Below are 23,231 nucleotides of genomic sequence, written 5' to 3'. Positions count from 1 at the left end.
TACATTATATAATACAGGAGACACATACAAGTGTACTATTTGTACACGTATACTGTTTTGCTGCTCATTAACACTAGCTGCTAAAAAAAATTCAAGTCATTTCTCAGTAACATGATCAAAGTCATAGACGTACAAGTAATTTGAACAAGACATCTTTAAAATTAATGAATGTATTATGGCATTAGCTTTCATGGAATACAGTGCACTTCATCAGATGCACAGAGTGAGATCCTCAACTGTCAAAATATTGCACACATGGGTGCTGTTGGGGTGGATGGGTATAATGTGGCCAGAAAGAATGCAGGGAAAATAGAGACAGTGAAAATTACATAAATAACAATGATAGTTCACAGAATCAGTTGTGAATAATAGATATCCTGGCATTTGTATGCCAATTAACTTGTATGTTTTGTTAACATTTCATTTAGTACTACAATATGTTTACATAGAGCTGCCCTTGAAGCTAGTTCAGAAGTTCCAATTGGTGCAAAAATGCTCCCACCTCACTATTCAGTATCAAAACTGGATACAATATTGTGACAGCACTCTTGAAACAGTTGTGCTGGTTACGTGTTTGCCCAATTTAAGGTGCTCACTTTAGTGTATTGTCCTGCATGGCCTGGATACTTAAAAGAGCACCTTTCCCCATTATATGCCAGCCTGTGCTTTGAGATCTGACAGAAAGGTCCTTCTTATAGTTCTATTTAAAACCAAGACGCAAACAACAAGACGGTAAGAAGAGCCTGCTGGATCAGGCCTTCAGGCCTATTGACAACCTAATCTAGCATCCTGTTATCACAGTGGCCACCCAGATGCCTGTGGGAAACCCACAAAATGGACTTGAGAACAACAGCACCATCCCATTCTGTGGTTTCCAACATCCTGCTTCTGGAAAGGACTCATGTTATGGCTTCTGTGTTATGGCTCCCCGATTACAGAATTGCCTTCCACTAGAAATACGTTGGTCCTCTTTGCTGGTGTCTTTATGTCATTTACTCTGCTTGGCATTTGGAGGTCAACTGCTCCTACTGTTGCTGAGTTATAAGAGGTGTTATATTGGTAGTTTAATGATGGATGTTCTACCGTTTTTTATTATGAATTGTATACAGTGCTCAAAATTAACCAGGCACTAGGCATTTCCACCATCTGGAAGTGCATGTCTGGGGATCCTTGGATCTAGACTGTTTTCATACAGTAACACTCCATCCTGTAGAATTCTATTGGTTATATTTTATCTACACAATTGGGAATGAATTTCTGGAAACAAAATGCTTCTCAGACTGCAGCCTGAGCAGGAGCAGTTACCATTAATAAAAAGAAGTTGGAATAAGCCAATACACATGTGGACTTTTCTTCTTCAAGTTCTCAAAGCTCCAGGTTGTCATTTGAACTATCCAGATGTTTAACTGATCACAGCCCATTGTTTGAAAAATAAAACTTTAGAGCTGTCTTGCCAAAAATATATATCCGAATTTCTAACACAAATTGTATACCATCTTAGCAACTTCATTTAAATTAATTAAAAAACATATTTGCCTTACTTCAGCCCACAAGTGAAAAAAGGAAACTCTTGATATATAGTTTCACATTGCAAGTCTGAATAAAGTATCCTTATTACAGGATGGCCAGTTTGTTATCATTTACAATGTCCTGGGAGACTGGAATTGCCCCCCAACAGTTTTTTAATATTGTAATTTCTGATGAGATTAAATTTATTCTTCTGCATAGCAACTGGCCTATTTGTAGTATGTATGCAATAATCCACTAACAATGCTCTTAATCATTCTACATATAAAGTTATTCTAGTCCTCTTAATCAATTCCAATAATTTGTCAGTGAAAGTCTGTCATGTACATGAGCAGTTTAACTTGAATCCATAGGACACTGAAACCACATGTCTCCTCCTCATGTGAATCACTAATTGATTTCCAGGTACTGTACTATACAGATATATAAATGCATCTATTTTACTGTCTACCCCATACAGTACTGTCAAAGCAATAACGTTTACAATCTGTATACCGTATTTTTCGCACTATAGGACGCACTTTTCCCCCTCCAAAAATGAAGGGGAAATGTGTGTGCGTCCTATGGTGCGAATGCAGGCTTTCGCTGAAGCCTGGAGAGCGAGAGGGGTCGGTGCACACCGACCCCTCTCGCTCTCCAGGCTTCAGGAGAGCCCCACCGCCAGCCCCACAAGCTCGGGGGACAGAGGGAGAGGCGCAGCGCGCCCTTCCCGCTGTCCCCCGACTTGGTTAGAAGGCTGGCGGGGGGGAGCCTGCTCCTCCCCGTCGCCAGCCCCGCAAACTCGGGGGACAGCGGGAGAGGCGCAGCGCGCCCTTCCCGCTGTCCCCCGACTTGGTTAGAAGGCTGGCGGGGGGGGAGCCTGCTCCTCCCCGTCGCCAGCCCCGCAAACTCGGGGGACAGCGGGAGAGGCGCAGCGCGCCTTTGCCGCTGTCCCCCGACTTGTCTAGAAGGCTGGCGGGGGGAGAAGCCTGCTCCTCCCCGTCGCCAGCCCCGCAAACTCGGGAGACAGCGGCAGGGGCGCAGCGCGCCTTTGCCGCTGTCCCCCGACTTGTCTAGAAGGCTGGCGGGGGGAGAAGCCTGCTCCTCCCCGTCGCCAGCCCCGCAAACTCGGGGGACAGCGGGAGAGGCGCAGCGCGCCTTTGCCGCTGTCCCCCAACTTGGCTAGAAGGCTGGCGGGGGGAGAAGCCTGCTCCTCCCCGTCGCCAGCCCCGCAAACTCGGGAGACAGCGGCAGGGGCGCAGCGCGCCCTTCCCGCTGTCCCCCAACTTGGCTAGAAGGCTGGCGGGGGGGGAGCCTGGTTTTGCGGGAGGCGGGGGAATCCCCCCGCCTCCCAGGAAAGCCAGGAGAAGCCGTGCAGCCCTTTTAAAAGGCGCGCGGCTTCTGCCGGTTTTGCGGGAGGTGGGGGAATCCCCCCGCATCCCAGGAAAGCCAGGAGAAGCCGTGCAGCCCTTTTAAAAGGCGCGCGGCTTCTGCCGGTTTTGCGGGAGGTGGGGGAATCCCCCCGCCTCCCAGTAAAGCCAGGAAAGCGCTGTGCAGCCCCTCCGCCAAGGAGAGGCTGCACAGGGCTAAAGGGGAAGCCAAAACAGCGAGCGGGATCCATCCCGCTCGCTGCCTTGGCTTCCTCCATAGCTGCGCGCAACCCCTCTGCCAAGGAGAGGCTGCACGGGGCTATGGATTCTTTAGCCCCACGCAGCCTCTCCCGGGAGGGAGAGGCTGCACGGGGCTAGGGGAAGCCAAAACAGCAAGCGGGATCCATCCCGCTCGCTGCCTTGGCTTGATCCATAGCTGCACGCAACCCCTCGGGCAGGGAGAGGTTGTGTGCAGCCTGTACGCTGCTCTTTGGGGCTGCGGGGGGAAAAAAAGATTTTTTTTCTTGAATTCCCCCCCTAAAAACTGGGTGCGCCCTATGGTCCGGTGCGCCCTATGGTGCGAAAAATACGGTACATAATAGAGGAGCTGTACAAATCAGCAACTACACTTTCACACAAACAGTTGTACTTACAATGAGACAGCCTGCTTTTTGTGAAACAGCTTCATCTGCATACACAACTGGAATAATAGTCTGGCTTTGCAACTATTTTGTTCCATGTTTCCACCTCATGTGATTGGTTTACTAACAAGTACATTTCCTTCAGAAACATTTTCGTTTTTAAAAAACCCCAGAAACTTTAGGATGGTAACTGTAGATACATTAATGTGTGGTATGGATACCAACATAGTTACAATATTTTTATACAGTACCACAGCAAAGAGGCAGGTGGCACCTTTTTAAAAGTAGAAATACCGTGTTCTGTAGAAAGCTCATTTAATTTAAAATGGTCTCAACAGAATTACATGAAGCAAAAAAGTTTCAGAAGAATAAGCAACAAAGACATTGAAAAGTCAGGTGTGCTGGGATTGCCAACTCAGTTATGCAATTGTTCCCAAAAGATATAATCAAACAAGGTAAATCAGATGTAGCCAACGAAGTGCCCCCTCCCCAAACTGTTCTACAAATCCCATCATGCCAGACTATGCTGGCTGAGGCTGATGGGAGTTGTAGTCCGACTACGAATATTTATTCTGTGCAAAGCCACCCTGCAGCGTTTTGCTGGAACCCGATTTTCCATAAGAGAGATCCTCTGTGGATGCAGCGCGCTCCGGAAAGGCGAGAAAGGCGCGCTTTTCAAACATACCTCGCGACTAGTCTTGTGGAGATGCCCCGTTCCCCACAAAACAGTGGTCTAATGCGAGGGGAAACGACCTATTCGCAGCTCTCACCACCAAGTTAGCCAGGCCTGTGCTGTGAACAGTGCCGGATTTACGTATAAGCTAAACAAGCTATAGTTTAGGGTCCCACTCTTTTGGGGCCCCCCAAAAAATTTAAAGGGGAAATAACTGGATGTACATTTCCAAACTATAAGATAAAAAAAGGGTCTGCATAAAAGGCGGATCTATACGGATCCTCATGGATCCTCCACTTTTTAAAAAATAATTCCAACAAATGCAGTGTCAAATCACACCTAGAAGGCACGCCTACAAACTGGACTATAAAAAACGTGGATCCAACACTTTGCCACGCTGCAGTACCATAAAAACATGGATCCGTGGGACGGATCCTCATGAATTCATATGATTTTTATATTGAAACAAAATAAAAACACCATGCTTCTGTAGACCACATCTTAGTCTGTAGGAGGAACCAAAAAAATCACGCATCCACTGTTTCGTGGTGCCGCAATGGCGCAAAAACATGGTTAAAAAACACGGATCCTCATGAATCCTCATGATTTTTGCACTAGATCAGCCCAAACTCACTTTCAAATTACACATCATGTCCAGGGGCACAACATCCACCACAGAAATCACGGATCCATGGCTTCCTGGCCATACCGTGGCCCAAACGTGGTTTTCAAGAACAGATCCTCATGGATCCTCACACTTTTTGCATTGGACCAACCCAAACTCACTGTCAAATCACACATCATTCCCAGGGGCACAGCCTACACCACAAAAAACTCAGATCCACGCCTGCCTGACCACGCCCTGGCCCAAAAACGTGGTTCCGAAGCACGGATCCTCATGAATCCTTATGATTTTTGCACTAGATCAACCCAAAGTCACCATCAGATCAAACATCATGGCCATGGGCACAGCATCCACCACAAAAACCACGGATCCACGGCTTCCTGGCCACTCCATGGCCCAAAAACGTGGTTTTGAAGCACGGATCCTCATGGATCCTCACGCTTTTTGCATCGGGCCACCCCAAACACACCGTCAAATCACACATCATGTCCAGAGGCACAGCCTGCACCACAAAAATCACGGATCCAAGGCTTCCTGACCATACCGTGGCCCAAAAACGTGGTTTTGAAGCACGGATCCTCATGGGTCCTCATGCTTTTTGCATTGGGCCAACCCAAACTCACCGTCAAATCACACACCATGTCCAGGGGCAGCGCCTGCACCACAGAAAACTCGGATCCACGGCTTCCTTGCCACTCCAAGGCCCAAAAACGTGGTTCCGAAGCACGGATCCTCATGGATCCTCACGCTTTTTGCATTGGGCCACCCCAAACTCACCGTCAAATCACACATCATTCCCAGGGGCACAGCCTACACCACAAAAACTCGGATCCACGGCTTCCTGGCCACTCCATGGCCCAAAAACGTGGTTCCGAAGCACGGATCCTCATGGATCCTCACTCTTTTTGCATTTGGCCAACCCAAACTCACTGTCAAATCACACATCATGTCCAGGGGCACAGCCTGCACCACAAAAAACTCGGATCCACGGCTTCCTGGCCAATCCAAGGCCCAAAAACGTGATTTTGAAGCACAGATCCTCATGGATCCTCACGCTTTTTGCATTGGGCCAACCCAAACTCACCGTCAAATCACACATCATTTCCAGGGGCACAGCCTGCACCACAAAAAACTCAGATCCACGGCTTCCTGGCCAATCCAAGGCCCAAAAACGTGGTTTTGAAGCACGGATCCTCATGGATCCTCACGCTTTTTGCATTGGGCCAACCCAAACTCACCGTCAAATCACACATCATTTCCAGGGGCACAGCCTGCACCACAAAAAACTCAGATCCACGGCTTCCTGGCCAATCCAAGGCCCAAAAACGTGGTTTTGAAGCACGGATCCTCATGGATCCTCACGCTTTTTGCATTGGGCCAACCCAAACTCACTGTCAAATCACACATCATTCCCAGGGGCACAGCCTGCACCACAGAAAACTCGGATCCACGGCTTCCTGGTCACTCCATGGCCCAAAAACGTGGTTTTGAAGCACGGATCCTCATGGATCCTCACGCTTTTTGCATTGGGCCAACCCAAACTCACTGTCAAATCACACATCATGTCCAGGGGCACAGCTTACACCACAAAAAACTCGGATCCACGGCTTCCTGGCCACTCCATGGCCCAAAAACGTGGTTTTGAAGCACGGATCCTCATGGATCCTGACTCCTTTTGCATTGGGCCACCCCAAACTCACCATCAAATCACACATCATGTCCAGGGGCACTGCCTGCACCACAAAAAACTCGGATCCACAGCTTCCTGGCAATGCCATGGCCCAAAAACTTGGTTTTCAAGCACGGATCCTCATGGATCCTCACACTTTTTGCATTGGGCCACCCCAAACTCACCGTCAAATCACACATCATTCCCAGGGGCACAGCCTGCACCACAAAAAACTTGGATCCACTGCTTCCTGGCCACTCCATGGCCCAAAAATGTGGTTCCGAAGCACGGATCCTCATGGATCCTCACACTTTTTGCATTGGGCTACCCCAAACTCACTGTCAAATCACACATCATTCCCAGGGGCACAGCCTGCACCACAAAAAACTTGGATCCACGGCTTCCTGGCCACTCCATGGCCCAAAAACGTGGTTCCGAAGCACGGATCCTCGTGGATCCTCACGCTTTTTGCATTGGGCCAACCCAAACTCACTGTCAAATCACACATCATGTCCAGGGGCACAGCTTACACCACAAAAAACTCGGATCCACGGCTTCCTGGCCACTCCAAGGCCCCAAAATGTGGTTTTGAAGCACGGATCCTCATGGATCCTCACGCTTTTTGAATTGGGCCAACCCAAACTCACTGTCAAATCACACGTCATAGCCAGGAGCAGAGCCTGCACCATAAAAATTATGGATCCATGGCTTCCTGGCAGCGCCATGGCCCAAAAAGGTAGTTTTGAAGCACGGATCCTCAAGGATCCTCACTCTTTTCGCATTGGGGCTCCCCAAACTCACCATCAAATCACACATCATAGCCACGGGCACAACTCACAAATCATGAGTTGCACTACAAAAATCACAAAAATCCCCTTACCTGCACTGTTAATGTCACCACTGCAATATTATTATTAGTGCCGATAGGAGAATATATGACTACCGTATTTTTCGCTCTATAAGACAACTTTTTACCCTCCAAAAATTAAGGGGAAATGTGTGTGCGTCCTATGGAGTGAATGCAGGCTCCTTGGCTTCAGCGATAGCAACACGAAGCCTCCAAAGCGCAGAGGGAGCGCTCCCTCCACGCTCCAGAGGCTACGCGTTGCTTTCGCTGAAGCCTGGAGAGCGAGAGGGGTCGGTGCGCACCGACCCCTCTCGCTCTCCAGGCTTCAGGGATAGCCGCCTGAAGCCTTTGGAGTACAGCGCAAGTTCCTGCTGATCTCCGAAGGCTTGCGGATAGCCGCCTGAAGCCTGGAGAATGAGAGGGGTCAGTGCACACCGATCCCTCTTGCTCTCCAGGCTTTGCTTCTCTGGAGAGGCACTGCACAATGTTTCCTCTCTGCGCAGTGCCCCTTCAGTGAAGCTGGAGGAGAAATGGAAGGGGCTCCGTTTCTCATCCCGCTTCGCTGAAGGGGCGCTGAGCGGAGAGGGGGAGAATTTTTTTCCCCTTGTTCTCCCCCTCCTATGGTTCGGTGCGTCCTATAGAGTGAAAAATACGGTATATATTGTACCAAGATATGGTTCATCTTCAAGAACAGATCAAATACATGCCAAAGTATTAAAGAGGAGAAAAAATATGAAACTGCTTACATACTGTCAACTAATATCCAGATTCAAGAAAGACTGTATGGCAAACATACAGTGAAAATCAGTGAAAAGATAGAATCTGAGTCCATCATAACAGAGTTCTACCTTCTGGGTAAAATTTATAAACTATTACTCAAATATGACACCAAGCCCGAACAAGCAAAACCTTATATGACAAAATGGATGCAAAAATTTTAAGAGCAGTTCACAGTAGAACAGTGAGAACAATTATGAATAAAGGAATAAAATTTACTGCAAATTAAGCCCTAAAACAAAATTGGTACAGTGGAACCTCGGGTTGCAGACATAACCCGTGACTGAGGCACGTCCGCAACCCACAGCATTCGCATCCTGAAGCGCCACGTCTGCACAGGCACTGGTGCAATTTGGCGCTTCTGCGCATATGAAAGACCCAGTTCTCTGAGTGCATGTTCTGGAAGTTGGGCAATAGGGGCAGTACAGGATTCCTTTTGGTGTACTGACCTCCCCGCTGCACCAAGGATTCCCTGCCCGAGCTGCTTCAGGTCATTGCGGATGTTCTCCTGGAGATACCTAGTTTGGTTGTCCTAGGGGATTTTAACATCCATGCCAACATGACCTTACAAGGGGCTGTTTGGGACTTCGTGGAAAGCATGGCCTCCATGGGGCTGTCCCTGAATAAGTTTGGCCCAACTCATAGTCACGGACATGCCTTAGACCTAGTGTTCACCAATAGTGACATGGGTGATATGAAGTCCAGTTGCACCAGGAAGTGATCTGACCATGGCACTTCTTTTGTTTCACTTTTACCTAGTGTCATCACTAGGTAAAAGTGAAACAAAAGAAGTGCCATGGTCAGATCACTTCCTGGTGCAACTGGACTTCTCCGTGACCCTTCTCCTCTGCAGGGAGGTGGGACCAATGTGGATGGTCCGCCCCCGCCACTTAATGAATCCAAATGGTTTCCAGAGAGTGGTAGGGCATGCTTTATCCCATGTTGATGGCCTTTCAGCTGATTCCCTGGTGGCCTGCCGGAATGTGGAGTTGACCAGGGCTATCGACTGTCTGGCTCCGAAGCGCCCTCTCCGACTGCATGGAGCCCTGACAGCCCCGTGGTTTTCTTTGGAGCTGCGGGTGAGGAAACAATCGCTGAGACGGCTCGAGTGCCAGTGGCAGAAAACTCATTCTGAATTGGACCGGACACAGGTTAGAGCTCAATGTCGAGCCTACCAAGTGGCGATAGCAATGGTGAAGAAGACTTTCTTCACCGTCTCTATAGCATCTACAGAAAATAGTAGCAGGAGACTCTTTCAGGTGGTTTGCAATTTAATGGAACCACCTTTACCACCGGGGCCTTGTAAAGACCCCAAGACCTCCTGCAACGATTTTTCAAATTTTTATGCAGATAAAGTTGCTCATATTCGGAAGGAGGTAGACACCACCGTGGGAGCAGGGTCAGGGCGAGCGAGTGCTAGAGCCCTGTCTGGTCAAGTTGCATGGAATCAATTTCAATCCGTTACCCCCGAGAATGTGGACAGGCTGCTTGGATGCGTGAAACCAACCACCTGTCTCCTTGATCCTTGCCCATCCTGGCTAATAAAAGCAAGCCGGGAAGGGCTGGGCAATGGGCTCTGCGGGGTGGTGAATGCTTCCCTCTGTGAGGGGGCATTCCCAGACCAGCTGAAAGAGGCGGTCATTAAACCGCTTCTTAAAAAAACATATTCAGACCCGGCCAGTATGGCCAACTATCGCCCAGCCTCAAATCTTCCATTCTTGGGCAAGGTGATTGAGCGGGTGGTTGCTGAACAACTCCAGGCACGCCTGGAGGATGCAGACCATTTGGATCCCTTCCAATTGGGATTCACGTCTCCTCATGGGACTGAAACTGCCTTGGTCGCGACAATCGATCATAACATCCTTCTGGACCGTCTAGAGGAGCTGGGAGCTGAGGGCACTGTTATACAGTGGTTCTGCTCCTTCCTCCTGGGCTGTGTCCAGAAAGTTGTGGTGGGGGATGAGTGTTCAGACTTACTTGTGGGGTGCCTCGGGGTTCCGTCCTCCCCTCCATGCTTTTTAACATCTACAGGAAGCTGCTGGGAGAGATCATCAGGGAGTTTGGGCTTGGTGTCCATCAATATGTGGATGATACCCAACTCTACCTCTCTTTCAACTCAGAACCAGTGAAGGTGGTGAAGGTCCTGTGTGAGTGCTTGGAGGCGGTTGGAGGATGGATGGCAGCTAGTGGATTGAGGTTGAATCCTGACAATAATGAAGTTCTGTTCTTGGGGGACAGGGGGTGGGCTGGTGTGAAGGACTCCCTGGTCCAGAATGGGGTAACTGTGCCCCTGAAGGGCCAGGTGCACAGCCTGGGAGTCATTTTGGACTCACAGCTGTCCATGGACGCACAGGTCAATTCTGTATCCAGGGCAGCTGTCTACCAGCTCCATCTGGTACGCAGGCTGAGACCCTACCTGCCCGGAGACTGCCTCACTAGAGTGGTGCATGCTCTTGTTATCTTCCGCTTGGACTACTGCAATGTCCTCTACGTGGGGCTACCTTTGAAGGTGACCCAGAAACTACAACTAATCCAGAACGCAGCAGCTAGTCTGGTGACTGGGAGTGGTCACCAAGACCATATAACACATGTCCTGAAAGACTTACATTGGCTCCCAGTACATTTCTGAGCACAATTCAAAGTGTTGGTGCTGACCTTTAAAGCCCTAAACGGCCTCGGCCCAGTATACCTGAAGGAGCATCTCCACCCCCATCGTTCAGCCCGGACACTGAGGTCCAGCACCGAGGGCCTTCTGGCAGTTCCCTCACTGAAAGAAGCAAAGCTACAGGGAACCAGGCAGAGGACCTTCTTGGTGGTGGCGCCCGCCCTGTGGAACGCCCTCCCACCAGATGTCAAGGCAGCCACCAGACTTTTAGAAGACATCTGAAGGCAGCCCTGTTTAGGGACGTTTTTAATGTGTGACTTTTTAATGTATTTTTATTTCATTTTTTGGGAAGCCACCCAGAGTGGCTGGGGAAACCCAGCCAGATGGGCAGGGTACAAATATATTTGTAGTAGTAGTAGTAGTAGTAGTACTTTGTAGGATTTGATAATCTTTATAGGTCTTTTAAATTTCTAATCTATCTATCTATCTATCTATCTATCCCCTCCCCCGTTTCCCTTTCTGTACTTCCTTATCCTTATAAAATTGAATATATATATATTTTTAAAATTTACGGCTCCACAGTTCTCTGGGTCGCCCCATATTCATTACCCAACCACCTATGCTGCTCATGGCCAGATCACTTTGGGGCACTGCCATGCTGTAAAAAGATTCTCATGAAGCACAGATCCCCATGGATCCTTAGGGTTTTTTTATGTTTGGTCACCCTGAAATCACTATCAAATCACACCTGATGTATATGACCACAGAACGAACCACAAAAACCACAGAGCACAGCCAAGGAACAAACACTATATTAAATACTTTAATCCTCATGGATCGGCATGATTGTTAAATGGACTCCACCAAATTATATTGTAAGATCACACCAATGTCTATGGAATGACCGAAATACAAACGCTATCTGAAATGGTTCTGCATTAGCAAGAACATTGAAATAAAATGACATTCATATTCATAGCTTCCACTGTGAAGAACTGCACCTGGAAATTTTTGACACTGCTAAACCTCAAGAATGTCCAAGGCAGAGATTGTGATGATCTTACCTGTGAATGTAAATTATCAAACCAACTAGATGGAGACCACCAAAGTAACCATGAAAAACAATCACCTGTCTTGCGTCAATTCAGCTACAAATGGTTTTGGGACAAAAGTTGGTTGCTTTGCAGGGGTAGTAATTATAAATGGAGGTTTAACTGCAAGTTTTTTTGAGAACAGATTTTGTCAGTGCAAACTTTGAAATAGGGGGTTTCCAACGTGGTGCCCATGGGAATCATGTTGCCTGCTGACAGCTTTCCTGGAGTCCACCACGTGTTTTTAGAAAAAGAACAGGATTAGTGGTGAATTGTGCCCAGCATGACTTCAGATTGTTCATAGTACATTTGATTGACTACAGGGGCATATGAAGGGGCAGCGGGGTGATGGTGCCCCAGGGTGCCATGCTGGGGGGAGAGTGACAGTAAGGTCGCTGTACTGGCTGCCGCTCTTGCGGCAACTGTACAGGCAGCCCCTCTCGCAGCGACCGTATGGGCCATACGGGCAGCTGCTCTCACGGTGACTGTACAGGCTGCTGCTCGCGTAGCGTCCGTACAGGCAGCTCCTCTCACGGCGGCCGTACAGGCTGTATGGGCAGCCGCTCTCCTGGCGACCATACGGGCAGCCATGCATGCACAGTCCGTACAGGACATCATCCAGGACTTGTTACCATATTATAGCTGCCACAAAATCTATCGGCATGCCACCAGAACCAGGGAAGCCTTGCCAGTTGCAGCTCACACAGTTGAAGTGAAATAAAAGACAGAAGAGTAGATCGGGAAGAAAGTTCCCCAGACTGCAGGAAAAGATAACAGTAGCTCCAGCATCTGATTCAGTGCAGGCTGCTGAGGGGGTTGACTCCTTAAGATCACCAACTGACTATGAGACACCTGGAAAGCACTCAGCCTCAGATGACCTCCACGCCAAAAGGTGGGAAAGAGGATTTGACAGTGACCAATATTGATTATTTTGATAGCAGCCCCATATTCTCAACACAAAGTGAGAAGTGTTTGGACAAATCACTGATTTGTACATCAGTTCCCCCATGGCACAACTGTACCTTCCCCACACTCAGTCTACAAACCATGGGACTTGGGTTCAGTTGGCAACATCTGTGTGTATGACTATGACATAAACACACTGAAAGGATCAAACTGGATAAATGATCGCATAATAGATGCCTTTCTTGCCTCCAGGGTGATCATGGCCAAAGAGCTAGGTCACAATGGAACAATTTTCCCACTTACCGTACTTGCCACTTCATGCAGATATGTCAAAGATTGCCAGTGCAAGCTCTGAAGAACTGTTTGAGATTTGGAGTGCTAAAGAAAGATGTTTTGATTATTCCAGTAAATGACAGAGAAGTCCACTGGAAACTGATAGTAATCATTTTTAAAAGGAAGACCATGCTCTATCTAGATTCCAAACATGGATTGAACCACTCTGTGATTGATGCAATAACATCCTTCTTAGCATGTCTGTATGAGATGGATTCAAAATATCCCTATAGTTTTGCAGCTGATCATTTTTTGCACCAACTGATATACCCAGGCAAGGTACCGTAATTCCAGTGACTACGGTCCTTTCACATGTACCATTGCCCATCTGATTGCTTCTGCTGCCCAATTACAGTTCATACAAAAGGATATGGCTGCCATTAGACCCTGGATTGCAAAAGAAATAATACAGTACTGTGGGAAAACCTATTTTGAAGGACAAGACAAATATTTTCAAGTGGAAATTGATGCTGTTCCTCCCAAGAAGAGACAAATCTTGAACGAGAGTTACATTACTGTGTCTCGATCATGCCCAGAGGGATGGAAGGATACACTAGCCTATTGCTCAGATATCCTTGTTTGAAGGCTGCTGGTCACTATGTTTCTTGAAGGAAGGGTGCAGGAGGCCCAGTGGTGACCTAACTATGGCTTACTGTGAAGGAAACTGCAAGGACTGGTACCACTGCTTTCGCATAGGCATTGATTCAAAAGATCTTCCAGAGGTTTTTGTGTGTCCAGACTGTCAATCCACTGTGGCCAAATAGATTTTGAAACTGCGAACTGTCATATTCCACAGGTTGGTATAATACAGCAAAATCCAAACATATAGTTTTCATCATCATGGCAGGGATGGTCCTTTTCCATAGAATTCTTACTTATGGAGTTAGTTTTTATATCCTGCTTTTCTCTACTTGAAGGAGTCTCAAAGTGGCTAAAAATCTCCTTTCCCTTCCACCCCCACAACAGACACCTTGTGAGGTAGGTGGGGCTGAGAGAGTTCAGAGAGAAGTGTGACTGGCCCAAGGTCACCCAGCAGCTGCATGTGGAGGAGCGGGGAAGCGAACCCAGCTCACCAGATTAGAGTCCACCGCTCTTAACTACTACACCACAGAAACGTATCTCTTAAAACTCTGGAGCAAGCTGTTCAGTTCAGCCTCATAGTGATACTGATTTGTGGAGGGAAGGTTGGTGATGAGCAAGATCTGTTCCCATTTCCCAACACAGAGACCATAGAGCAGTTTCTTTTGGGGGCTGAACCTGCAGAGTGTTTCTGTTCAGAATTTCCGTGGCAGAAATTGGCTAAGTGCCTTTATAAACATTCAGCTTCTCAAATCGAACCCCATCATGAAACTTTCAGGTGTAGCTGTTGGAGGTGGAGGGCAGAGAAGGTGCTAGTCCTTACCTCCCTCCTCCCAGCCTATCATTGCCCAATGGGCTGAATTTCAGGGCTTTTGCATGTAAAGGGCAAGCTTGTTCTTTACTTGTTTAGACTCTTTAAACTTGGAAACAGATATTTGGCTCCATGACCAAAATGACCAAAAGGGTCAGCTTCTAGAGGACTGGAAAGATCATAATTGTACTTCCCCTACCCTCAGCCCTAACTCCGTTGAGTATTTTTTGTTATGAGACTGAGTGTTTGGGGCTGATGCTGTAGCATTCTTGTCTGGGAGCTTGATGAAAAAACAGAAAAGTGACCCTCACCTAACTCTCCAATGCCCTTCAACAAGAATGCTGTAGGAAATATTGCTAAGCCCAAAGGGAGGCAAGAATTTGCTTCAGCTCACCTTGTTAATGGCAGAGCAAAAGCTATGCGTGTGTCATTCTCAATCAGTCTACTTTCAGGACTGATTTTAGAACCCTCTTATATCAGGCCACATGGTCACTGGAGGTGGCCCCATCATGCAAACATGACTATCCACACAGGGACCATCTATTTTTGTTTTTTCCCCTGATACTGGATTTTAAGTCACAGTTACATCTTTTAAAACAGCTGTCAGTATATCACACTGTATTCCACTTGCCTTCCAAAGGAACACGTGGCTCTCCCCACATAGCGGGTTAGGTTGAAACTGCTGATCCAAAGTAATCAGTAATTTTTACGGTAATTACAATCCTGCTTTCCCTTGTACCAGCTTACCTTGACTTCAGTAAGGCCTTTGAAAAGGTCCCCCATGATATTATTGCAAAACAACTAGTAAAATGTGGGCTAGACAAAGCTACTGTTAGGTGGATTTGTAATTGGTTGATGGGCTGAACCCAAAGAGTGCTCATCAGTGGCTCACCTTCATCCTGGAAAAAAATGACTACTGGGGTTCCACAAGGTTCTGTCCTGGGCCTGGTGCTATTCACTATTTTTATAAATGATTTGGATGATGGAATAGAGGGTGTGCTAATCAAATTTGCAAATGACTGCAAACTGGGAAGGGGTTGCTAATACACCAGAGGACATGGTCAGAATTCAAAATGACCTGAATAGCCTAGAGAGCTGGGCCAAAACCAACAATATGGAGTTCAATAGGGAGAAATGTAAGGTACTGCACCTGGATAGAAAAAATGAAATGCACAGGTGGGGGACACTTGGCTTGACAACAGTACCTGTGAAAGGGATCTGGGAGTCTTAGTCGACCACAAGCTGAATATGAGTCAACAGTGTGATGTGGCAGCTAAGAATGCCAATACAATTCTGGGCTGCATCAATAGGAGTATAGTGTCTAGATCAAGTGAAGGAATGCTACCACACTATTCTGGTTGGTTGGTCAGACCACACCTGAAATACTGTGTCCAGTTGAAGAAGGATATTGTCAAGTTGGAGCATGTCCAGAGGAGGGTGACCAAAATGTAAAAGGTCTGGAATTCAAGCCCTATGAGGAGAGACTTGGGGAGCTGGATTTGTTTAATCTAGAGAAGAGAAGATTAAGGAGTGACATGATATCCATGTTTAAATATTTGAAGGGATGTCATGTTGAAGAGGGAGCAAGCTTGTTTTCTGCTGTTCTAGAGACTAGGATGCAGAATAATGGATTCAAACTATGGGAAAAGAGATTCCACCTGGGCGTGGTAATCCAGTCAGGGAAAAAGGGAGGCATACTATGTTTAGGGCACCGTTTCCAGCCCCTTCCCCTTTTCGGGGTGAGCATAGTGGATCCTAAAAAGGGCTGCTCAGTCATGGATACAGCTGCTGAGCTGCTCAACGGCCTCATTCCTTGAGTCAGAACGGCTGACCGCCCATGTGTCGGTTCATGACTAGGGGCTTCACATTCCTGCCCCCGTAGCCATTTAGTGATGGCCATGGGGGGAGGGTTTGGGGAGGTTGGGTTTGGTTTTTGGAAGACGCCTGTGCGTGAATTTGTTTTATGTGTGTAGATTAGTGCACGCTGACCAACGCACAGTCTTCGCAGTAGGGCTCTGTTCTGATGGCATGAGTAGTCATGACAAACTGGTGGATCCTATCTGCTGCAGCCTTCATCCGCCTTCAGAGCCGTTGTAACACACTGCTTGTTATCACCCGCCTGTTCTGCCGTTGAGGACTTCTTGGATCATTCTTTGTCTAACTCCTTCCCTGTTATGTACTAAGCTTGGATCCTAGAACAATAGGCAAGTAGGTTCCTAGAATGCAAGAACTGATTGGCTTGCAGGAAAAGACCAATCAGGCTCCAGGAGGGAAGCAGAATCAGCTAGTCAGACGGGACTCATTGTGTAAATAATGTATATAAAAGCCTGAGGTTTTGGGGGAAATTCAATCACTGTTTTACAAGCTGCAATAAAGAGCATGAAATCACTACAGGACTCTGAGCATATTTAATTTTCTTTGACCTTACCACCTTGGGTGACCCTGCTGGGAGTACGAGATTCCCAATGGCTTCACTCACAAGGGTCATAGGAATGTGCAAGCCCACTCACCATGACAAGTGAGAGAACTGAGATAGATTGCACTGAGCCCTGGTTCTCATTAGACAAAGCGTTCCACCAAAAAGGCTCTGGCTCTGGTTGAGGACAGCTGGATATGTTTTGGGCCAGGGACCACCAGTAGGTTGCTGTTAGATGAGCGTCACACTCATGGGGGGTGTATTGGAAGATAATTCCCACAGATAAGAAAGGTCACAGACTGTTTAGGGCTTTAAAGATTAGCACCAAAACATTGAACCTGATTCGATACTCCACCTGGAGCCAATCCAGCTGATGAACAACCAACTGAATGTGGGCTCTCCACAAAGTCCAAGTAAGAACTCATGCATCTGCATTTTAGACCATTTGGAGTTTCTGGAGCAGTCTCAAGGGTAGCCCTGCATATCTATCTCTCTCACCCTCTCTCTCTCTCTATCACATTTATACCCTGCACTCCCCGGCTCAGGTGTACAGCAAGTTAAAGTAGTCTAGTCTGCAGGTGACTACTGCATGGATCACCATGGCTACGTTGGAAAGGGACAGGTACGGTACCGATCTCCTAACCTGATATAGATTCAAAAATTCCAGTTTGGCTACATTTGTGACCAATGCCTCCATAGAGACAGAAGCATCCAGGATCACACCAGGACTCCTGATGGCAGCTACAGGTGACTATTGCGCCCCATGAAGACCTGGGAGCTGGCAAAACAAACTGAAATCATTCTGGCCCAGCCATTGGACGCCCATCCTTAAAGGATAGAGATTCAGCCGACTCCGTTTCCTCCATCCCAGCACACCCACCTAAAAATTGGCCAATATATCCAGGGTAGCATCTGGCCAGGGCCATGAAGCAGTAGAACCATGATGTTTGTGTTCAGATCTGTGGTTATGTACAAGATATGTGAATAAAGGGTGAGTTTGGGGTTCCCCAATGCAAAAAGGGTGATGATCCATGAGGATCTGTGCTTCAAAACCATGTTTTTGAGCCATGGAGTGGCCAGGAAGCCATGGATCCGTGATTTTTGTGGTGCAGGATGTGCCCCTGGCCATGATGTGTGATTTGATGGTGAGTTTGGGCTGATCTAGTGCAAAAAGCGTGAGGATCCATGAGGATCCGTGCTTCAAAACCACCTTTTTTGGTCCACAATATGGCCAGGAAGCCGTGGATCTGAGTTTTTTGTTGTGCAGGCTGTGCCCCTAGACATGATGTGTGATTTGACAGTGAGTTTGGGTTGGCCCAAAGCAAAAAGTGTGATGATCCATGAGGATCCGTGCTTCAAAACCACGTTTTTGGGCCACGGTATGGCCAGGAAGCCGTGGATCCGTGAATTTTGTGGTGGATGTTGTGCCCCTGGACATGATGTTTGATCTGATGGTGACTTTGGGCTGATCTAGTGCAAAAATAATGATGATCCATGTGGATCCGTGCTTCGAAACCATGTTTTTGGTCCATGGTGTTGCCAGATAACTGGGAATCCGTGATTTTTGTTGTGTAGGCTGTGCCCCTGACTATGATATGTGATTTGGCGGTGAGTTTGGGTTGGCCCAATGAAAAAAGCGTTAGGATCCATGAGGATCCGTGCTTCAAAACCACGTTTTTGGGCCACGGTATGGTCAGGAACCCCTTCATGGATCACTGCCTTGCCGTGGCGAAGGGGCTTGAAGAACTCAGAGAAGCTATGAACTACGCCGAGCAGGGCACCCAAGATGAACAGGTCATAGTGGAGAGTTTTGACCAAACGTGATCCACCTGGAGTAGGAACCGGCAAGCCACTCCAGTATCCCTGCCAAGAAAACTCCATGGACAAAGACAACAGGCATATAAAAGTTATGACGCTGGAAGATGAGCCCCTCAGGTCGGAAGGCGTCCAACATGCTACTGGGGAAGAGCGGAGGACAAGTACAAATAGATCCAGAGCTGATGAAGCGGCTGGGCCAAAGCCGAAAGGACGCTCAGTTGCGGATATGCATGGAAGCGAAAGGAAAGTCCAATGCTGTAAAGAAAAATATTGCATAGGAACCTGGAATGTAAGAACCATGAACCTGGGTAAGTTGGATGTGGTCAAAAATGAGATGGGGAGAATAAATATTGACATCCTGGGCATCAGTGAGCTAAAATGGACGGGAATGGGCGAATTCAGTTCGGATGACTATCATATCTACTACTGTGGGCAAGAAACCCGTAAGAGAAATGGAGTGGCCCTCATAGTCAACAAAAGAGTGGCGAAAGCTGTACTGGGATGCAGTCTCAAAAATGATAGAATGATCTCGATACGAATCCAAGGCAGACCTTTTAACATCACAGTAATCCAAGTTTATGCACCAACTACTGGTGCTGAAGAAACTGAAATTGACCAATTCTATGAAGACTTACAAGACCTTATAGAAGTGACACCAAAGAAGGATGTTCTGCTCATTATAGGGGATTGGAATGCTAAAGTAGGGAATCAAGAGATAAAAGGAACAACAGGCAAGTTTGGCCTTGGAGATCAAAACGAAGCAGGGCAAAGGCTAATAGAGTTCTGCCAAGAGAATAAGCTGGTCATCACAAACACGCTTTTCCAACAACACAAGAGACGACTCTACACATGGACATCCCCAGATGGGCAACATCGAAATCAGATTGATTATATTCTCTGCAGCCAAAGATGGAGAAGCTCTATACAGTCAGCAAAAACAAGACCTGGAGCTGACTGTGGCTCAGATCATCAGCTCCTTATAGCAAAATTCAAGCTTAAACTGAAGAAAGTAGGAAAAACCACTGGACAGGTAAGATACAATCTAAACCAAATCCCTTATGAATACACAGTGGAAGTGAGGAACAGGTTTAAGGATTTAGATTTGCTGGACAGAGTGCCTGAAGAACTATGGGTGGAGGCTCGCAACATTATACAGGAGGCAGCAACTAAAACCAGCCCAATGAAAAAGAAATGCAAGAAAGCAAAGTGGCTGTCCAATGAGGCCTTACAAATAGCGGGGGAGAGAAGGCAAGCAAAATGCGAGGGAGATAGTGAAAGATACAGGAAATTGAATGCAGACTTCCAAAGAATAGCAAGGAGAGACAAGAAGGCCTTCTTAAACGAGCAATGCAAAGAAATAGAGGAAAGCAACAGAATGGGAAGAACCAGAGATCTGTTCAAGAAAATCGGAAATATGAAAGGAACATTTCGTACAAAGATTACCATAATAAAGGACAAAAGTGGTAAAGATCTAACTGACGCAGAAGACATCAAGAAGAGGTGGCAAGAATACACAGAGGAATTATACCAGAAAGATATGGATGTCTCGTACACCCCAGATAGTGTGGTTGCTGACCTTGAGCCAGACATCCTGGAGAGTGAAGTCAAATGGGCCTTAGAAAGCACTGCAAATAACAAGGCCAGTGGAAGTGATGGTATTCCAGCTGAACTGTTTAAAATTTTAAAAGATGATGCTGTTAAGGTGCTACACTCAATATGCCAGCAAGTTTGGAAAACTCAGCAGTGGCCAGAGGATTGGAGAAGATCAGTCTACATCCCAATCCCAAAGAAGGGAAGTGCCAAAGAATGCTCCAACTACCGCACAATTTCACTCATTTCACATGCTAGCAAGGTTATGCTTAAAATTCTACAAGGAAGGCTCAAGCAGTATGTGGACCGAGAACTCCCAGAAGTGCAAGCTGGATTTAGAAGAGGCAGAGGAACCAGAGACCAAATTGCAAACATGCGCTGGATTATGGAGAAAGCTAGAGAGTTCCAGAAAGACATCTACTTCTGCTTCATTGACTATGCAAAAGCCTTTGACTGTGTTGACCACAGCAAACTATGGCAAGTTCTTAAAGAAATGGGAGTGCCTGATCACCTCATCTGTCTCCTGCGAAATCTCTATGTGGGACAAGAAGCTACAGTTAGAACTGGATATGGAACAACTGATTGGTTCCAAATTGGGAAAGGAGTACGGCAAGGCTGTATATTGTCTCCCTGCTTATTTAACTTATATGCAGAATTCATCATGCGAAAGGCTGGGCTGGATGAATCCCAAGCCGGAATTAAGATTGCCGGAAGAAATATCAACAACCTCAGATATGCAGATGACACAACCTTGATGGCAGAAAGTGAAGAGGAATTAAAGAACCTTTTAATGAGGGTGAAAGAGGAGAGCACAAAATATGGTCTGAAGCTCAACATCAAAAAAACGAAGATCATGGCCACTGGGCCCATCACCTCCTGGCAAATAGATGGGGAAGAAATGGAGGCAGTGAGAGATTTTACTTTCTTGGGCTCCATGATCACAGCAGATGGTGACAGCAGCCACGAAATTAAAAGACGCCTGCTCCTTGGGAGAAAGGCGATGGCAAACCTAGACAACATCTTAAAAAGCAGAGACATCACCTTGCCAACAAAGGTCCGTATAGTAAAAGCCATGGTTTTCCCAGTAGTGATGTATGGAAGTGAGAGCTGGACCATAAAGAAGGCTGATCGCCGAAGAATTGATGCTTTTGAATTATGGTGCTGGAGGAGACTCTTGAGAGTCCCATGGACTGCAAGAAGATCCAACCTCTCCATTCTGAAGGAAATCAGCCCTGAGCGCTCACTGGAAGGACAGATCGTGAAGCTGAGGCTCCAATACTTTGGCCACCTCATGAGAAGAGAAGACTCCCTGGAAAAGACCCTGATGTTGGGAAAGATGGAGGGCACAAGGAGAAGGGGACGACAGAGAATGAGATGGTTGGATGGTGTTCTTGAAGCTACCAGCATGAGTTTGATCAAACTGCGGGAGGCAGTGGAGGACAGAAGTGCCTGGCGTGCTCTGGTCCATGGGGTCACGAAGAGTCGGACACGACTAAACGACTAAACAACAACAACATGGTCAGGAAGCCGTGGATCCGTGATTTTTGTGGTGCAGGCTGTGCCCCTGGAAATCATGTGTGATTTGACGGTGACTTTGGGCTGATATAGTGCAAAAAGGGTGAGGATCCATGAGGATCCGTGCTTGAAAACCAAGTTTTTGGGCCATGGAGTGGCCAGGAAGCCGTGGATCCGTGATTTTTGTGGTGTAAGCTGTGCCCCTGGGAATGATGTGTGATTTGAAGGTGAGTTTGGGGTAGCCCAATGCAAAAAGCGTGGGATCCATGAGGATCCGTGCTTGAAAACCACGTTTTTGGGCCATGGAGTGGCCAGGAAGCCGTGGATCCGTGATTTTTATGGGGCAGGCTGTGCCTCCGGACATCATGTGTGATTTGACGGTGAGTTTGGGGCAGCCCAATGCAAAAAGCGTGAGGATCCATGAGGATCCGTGCTTCAAAACCACGTTTTTGGGCCACGGTATGGTCAGGAAGCCGTGGATCCGTGATTTTTGTGGTGCAGGCTGTGCCCCTGGAAATCATGTGTGATTTGACGGTGACTTTGGGCTGATATAGTGCAAAAAGGGTGAGGATCCATGAGGATCCGTGCTTCAAAACCACGTTTTTGGGCCACGGAGTGGCCAGGAAGCCATGGATCCGTAATTTTTGTGGGGCAGGTTGTGCCCCTGGGAATGATGTGTGATTTGATGGTGAGTTTGGAGTGGCCCAATGCAAAAAGTGTGAAGATCCATGAGGATCCGTGGTTCGGAACCAAGTTTTTGGGCCACGGTTTCGCCAGGAAGTCGTGGATCCGTGATTTTTGTGTTGCATGCTGTGCTGCTGGTCATGATGTTTGATCTGATGGTGACTTTGGGCTGATCTAGTGCAAAAATAATGAGGATTCATGAGGATCCGTGCTTCGGAACCACGTTTTTGGGCCGGGGCATGGCCAGGCAGGCGTGGATCCGAGTTATTTGTGGTGTAGGCTGTGCCCCTGACTATGATATGTGATTTGACGGTGAGTTTGGGTTGGGCCGATGCAAAAAGCGTGTAGATCCATGAAGATCCGTGCTTCAAAACCACGTTTTTGGGCCACGGTTTTGCTAGGAAGCCGTGGATCCGTGATTTTTGTGGTGGATGCTGTGCCCATGGCCATGATCTTTGATCTGATGGTGACTGTGGGCTGATCTAGTGGAAAAATCATGAGGATCCATGAGGATCCGTGTTTTTTAACCATGTTTTTGCGCCCCTGCGCCCCCCCCCAAAACAGTGGATGCGTGATTTTTTTGATGCTTTCTACAGAGTAAGACATGGTCTACAGTATCATGGTGGTTTTATTTAATTTGAATGAAAAAATCATATGAATTCACGAGGATCCGTGTAGATCCGCCTTTTACCTTTTTCCATAAAACAACACAAATGAAATACAACCTATATACAGCAACAGTAGCAAATGGCTTTAGATACCTATTAGGTCCATA

At 47.3% G+C, this 23,231-nt stretch overlaps 1 long non-coding RNA gene across 1 annotated transcript in view; it reads left to right on the top strand.

The window, feature by feature from the left end:
• Nucleotides 1-23,231, top strand: part of LOC308578357 — a 204,628-nt gene that overhangs the window by 68,317 nt on the left and 113,080 nt on the right. The gene's annotated exons all lie outside the window — the stretch shown is intronic.

The sequence above is a fragment of the Podarcis bocagei genome, assembly GCF_964188305.1.
Source record: "Podarcis bocagei genome assembly, chromosome: W".
Classification (NCBI taxonomy): domain Eukaryota; kingdom Metazoa; phylum Chordata; class Lepidosauria; order Squamata; family Lacertidae; genus Podarcis; species Podarcis bocagei.
This window is presented reverse-complemented; position numbering and strand designations above follow the sequence as displayed.